Below are 4,719 nucleotides of genomic sequence, written 5' to 3' on the forward strand. Positions count from 1 at the left end.
CCCAAAAAAAAAAAAAAAAAAAAAAAAAAAAGACAAGATCAAATAGGAGGGGGAAAAAAATCAAAGAGACTGAGGATGGTAGAGAAGTGGAAAGAATACAAAAGTTTGAAGGCCAGACTTCTTCACCACTATACAATGCAACCATGGAACCAAAAACTATTTGTACCCCTAACACTGTGGAAATAAAGAGAGGAAAACAAAGAATGAAGGAATTGTTTACACTCCATTTTTCCATAAAGTAAATTCTGGCATTTGAAACGGATATGTTTTAAGTATCCATTTATATTCCTTATAGTAATACAGAAATATGGAAACAAACTCAATGAAAAATTCAAAAAGTAGTGATCACAATCCTAAGAGAATGCATGCTATAAAGCTAATAAAAATTTTAATATTATTTGTAGATGTTTATATATCCCTGACAAGTTGTAAGTAAATGCAGTTTTGGGGGGGGGGAAAGAAACTTTTTTTAACATATTCGAGATTTCTATTTTTTTTTTTAATTTAATTTTTTTTTGAGTTGGAGTCTCACTCTGTCGCCCAGACTGGAGTGCAGTGGCACGCTCACAGCCACCACAGCCTCGCCCTACTGGGCTCCAGCGATTCTTTCACCTCAGCCTTCCAAGTAGCCGGAACTACACACCAGTTAATTTTTGATTTATTGTAGAGATGAGGTCTCACCAAGTTGTCCTGGCGGGTCTTGAACCCACGGGCTCAGGCAATCCACTCGCCTTGGCCTCCCAAAGTGCTGCGATTACAGGCTGAGCTACCAAGCCCGGCCGAGATTTCTATTTTAATGAATCATGATGCTGGGGAACACCTCTGCCCCAAATAAAACTTTATCTAACTGTAACATGTGAAGATTTTCTTTTGAAGCTTTCACACCTACGTGATTAATCATCTTAATGTTCAAAGTTGACTAGTATCTCTATCCTGCTCTTGTCCCCTAGTGGTTGATAACTAGAACATGGATTCAAGCTAGAGACTGCCCAGGGTGTGTCTCAACTAGCTACCTGAAAAAAATCAGGGCAACTTAGCCCTCTCACCCCATACCAAGGAGATAAACTTGAATGACCGGCTGTCGTTGGCTCTCCATACACTAAAGCCATCATTGGTTTCTGAAGGGGTAGTTCTACATTTTTTCCTAGAAAATCTTGTTTCCAAAGCCCACTTGCTCTCTCAGCATTCCACTGCTTTTGATCTCCCAGGGCTGGGAGTTCTAAGGTGTGAGCATGACAAGAAAGCTTCAGAGAAAACACCTTGAAAGCAACTCATAGCTGGGCTTGGTGGCTCAGCCTGTAATCCCGCGCCTTTGGGAGGCTGAGGTGAATGGATTGCCTGAGCCCACGGGTTTGAGACCCGCCTGGGCAAATTGGCAAGACCTCATCTCTACAATAAAAATCAAAAAAATTAGCCGAGCATGGTAGCGTGTGTCTGTAGTTCCGGCTACTTGGAAGGCTGAGGCAGAAGGATCGCCGGAGCCCAGCAGGTCGAGGCTGCGGTGGCCAGGAGTGGGCACTGCACTCCAGTCTGGTGGGCGACAGAGTGAGACTCCAACTCAAAAAAAAAAAAAAAACAACTCACTTGGCGGTCATGCCATAAAGTGTATCTTTTTTGAGGGAGGAGGGTGTTGGGATCCCACTCTCACCCAGGCTGGAGTAGTAGCACCATCACGGCTCACTGCAGCCTTGACCTCCTGGGTTCAGGCAATCCTGCCTCGGCCTCTCTGATAGCTAGAACTACAGATGTGCACCATCACACCCGGCTTTTTTTTTTCTTTTTTCTTTTTTTAGAGACAGGGTCTGGCTATGTTACCCAGGCTAATCTCGAACTCCTGGGCTTAAGCAGTCCTCCCATCTTGGCCTCCCAAAGTGCTGAAGATTACAGGTGTGAGCCACAGCACCAGGCCTGGAAAACATCTTGAAAATAGAAAAAGCAAAGTGAAATGCTATCCACTCCACCTTGCAAGATGCTGAGTAAAGCAAAAACTACAGAGACTCATGGACTAATGGGTAAGGCCACAGGCAAGCTCTCACATTGATCAAGAGGAGAGGCGTGTGAAAATACTTGGAGTTCTCACTTCTTGATGAGTGACCTTGGGAGAGGCCCCGGTTTCTCTGGGTCTGGGTTTCACCTGTAAAAATCCTATCCTGCCAAATTTGCCCCAACCTGTGGAGGCATAAATAATCACTTACCCTTCTGTGCGCCCAGAGTTCTTTAAACTATTTCTATTTTAGCTCTTTCACAAAGCAGGAATTCTGTTCTCCCCACCAGATTCTACTCTGAGGGGAAAATACTGCATCGCAATCACTTTGTGGGCAGTCCTTGAGGCTGTCACCCCTGTCTGAAGTCTTTTGGCAATTTCTTATGCTTTTGCCCTCAAAAGCGCCTAGCGAGCGAGACAGTGTCCTGTAGATGGAGCACAAAGGGCTGTTCTCAGAGTAAGGGGTCTGTACTCTGCTGCTAACTAGTTCCAGGACCCTGAAAATCCACATCTTTGAATCGCAGTGTCGTCACCAGTTAAATGAACAAGTTGGGTGACAGATTCCTCGAGATTGCTTTCAGCTCCGTGATGAAGTGAATATATTTTCCTCTAACTCTAAATTATCTGACTTGGCATTGACCATTTCCCTTTCTGCTTCTTTTGCTTTTTCATGAAGGCTACATGGACCGTGTGATATTGGAGTAGAGTCAGAGACATCACTATGAACTCAGGTTTACACACACACAGGGAGAAATAATTACAGGGCAGTTGGGAGTTAGCATGCATGTATTTATTTCCTAGCCCTGTCCACCGTAAGGTCCTGGAAGCAATGACACTTCAGAAGCTGCAACACACCCAGTGTACAAATCTTGGTTTCTGATACCCTTCTCCTATCAAAAGAATCAGGACTCCTTGAGAAGAGGCTGATTCGAGGGATAGGGCAGTGTCTTCGTCTGTTTTCTGCTGCCGTGACAGAATACCACAGAATGGATAATTTATAAAGCACTGAAGTTTATTTGGGTCACAGTTTGGGGGCATGGTGGCTTGTACCTGCAGTCACAGCTACTTGGGAGGCTGAGGTGGGAGGATCACTTGAGCCTGGGAGTTTAAGTCCAGTCTGGGAAACATAGTGAGACCCCTTCTTGAAGGAAGGAAGGAAGGAAGGAAGGAAGGAAGGAAGGAAGGAAGGAAGGAAGGAAGGAAGGAAGGAAGGAAGGAAGGAAGGGAAGGAAAGGAAAGGAAGCTCTTATGGGGTTTTGAGGTCAGGGAAAAAATTAAATTTTAAAAAGGCAGATTTTGAGTTGGCACAAGGAAAAAGCTCCTCAAGTTCTAATTTGATATTAGGTGTAGATGTAAAAGAAATGTACAAATATATAAATGCATTAACATAGACATAGAATGTTAGTGTAGGGACATTGACTCCATATATGGCATCGTAAGTGCCCCAAAAAAGGGCTCCTTTCACTCTCCCTAGACCAGATCTCTGTGTCAGTGACAACACATACAGGCTGAAGAACAGTCGAGCATGTGGCAGACAGGAAGAACCAGCTGACAGAACCTGGTCAAGCTGAGAGGACCACGGGGCCGTGCCTGCACCAGGCAGCAGGAGGGGCACCCCCTTCTAACTCTAGGAAGGAGAGTCTGTTTTTTGTTTTGTTTTTTTTTTTGAGTTGGAGTCTCACTCGGTCGCCCAGAACAGAGTGCAGTGGTCGCTCCCGGCCACCGCAGCCTCGACCTGCTGGGCTCCGGCGATCCTTCCACCTCAGCCTTCCCAGTAGCTGGAACTACAGGCATGCGCTACCACACCTGGTTAATTTTTTATTTATTGTAGAGATGAGGTCTCGCCAAGTTGCCCAGGCGGGTCTCGAACCCGCAGGCTCAGGCAATCCACTCACTCAGCCTCCCAAAGGCACGGGATTACAGGCTGAGCCACCGAGCCCGGCTGGAAGGAGAGTCTGTACAAGCCTCTCAGCTCTCTCAACTTCTAGGCCTCCCTAGACTACTTGGTTTCATGACGACAGATGCTCTAATCGCTAATCCTCCTTTAGGGAGTCTCTTCTCATCCTCAGTCCCTTCTCACTAGCCAGAGCAATTCACCCCACAAAAGCCCTGATAGCACCCAGTCTTTCAAGTAAAAATCATAATTACCAGCCAGGCTCGGTGGCTCAGCCTGTAATCCCACGCCTTTGGGAGGCCGAGGTGAGTGCCTGAGCCCGGCCACCGCACTCCAGTCTGGGCGACAGAGTGAGACTCCAACTCAAAAAAAAAAAAAAAATCCTAATTACCATTCATTTCAGTGGGAAAAAAATTAACACCCATTCATGCTAAAGCAATCTGAATGCCATCAAAATGAACAATGTGTCAATAGTGAACATCATCACCCAACACCAAAAGGCGGGTGTCCTGTTATCTACAACAAGCCTACTGGGCTTGCTCAAAATGCTTTCCGGGTTGTGGCACCCTATTCACCAAAGACCACGTGTGCCCCCACCCCACCAGGTATATAGACAGTTACACAATTGAGCCTTCATGCCAGTTAGAAATGGACAAAAAAGCCAGGCTCGGTGGCTCAACCTGGGATCCCGCGGAGGCTGAGGTGAGTGGATTGCCTGAGCCTGCGGGTTCGAGACCCGCCTGGGCAACTTGGCGAGACCTCATCTGTACAATAAATCAAAAAATCAGCCGGGCGTGGTAGCGCACGCCTGTAGTTCCAGCTACTGAAAGGCTGAGGCGGA

The sequence above is a fragment of the Carlito syrichta genome, unplaced genomic scaffold (assembly GCF_000164805.1).
Source record: "Carlito syrichta isolate Samal-C Ts95f unplaced genomic scaffold, Tarsius_syrichta-2.0.1 Scaffold314366, whole genome shotgun sequence".
Taxonomy (NCBI): Eukaryota; Metazoa; Chordata; class Mammalia; order Primates; family Tarsiidae; genus Carlito; species Carlito syrichta.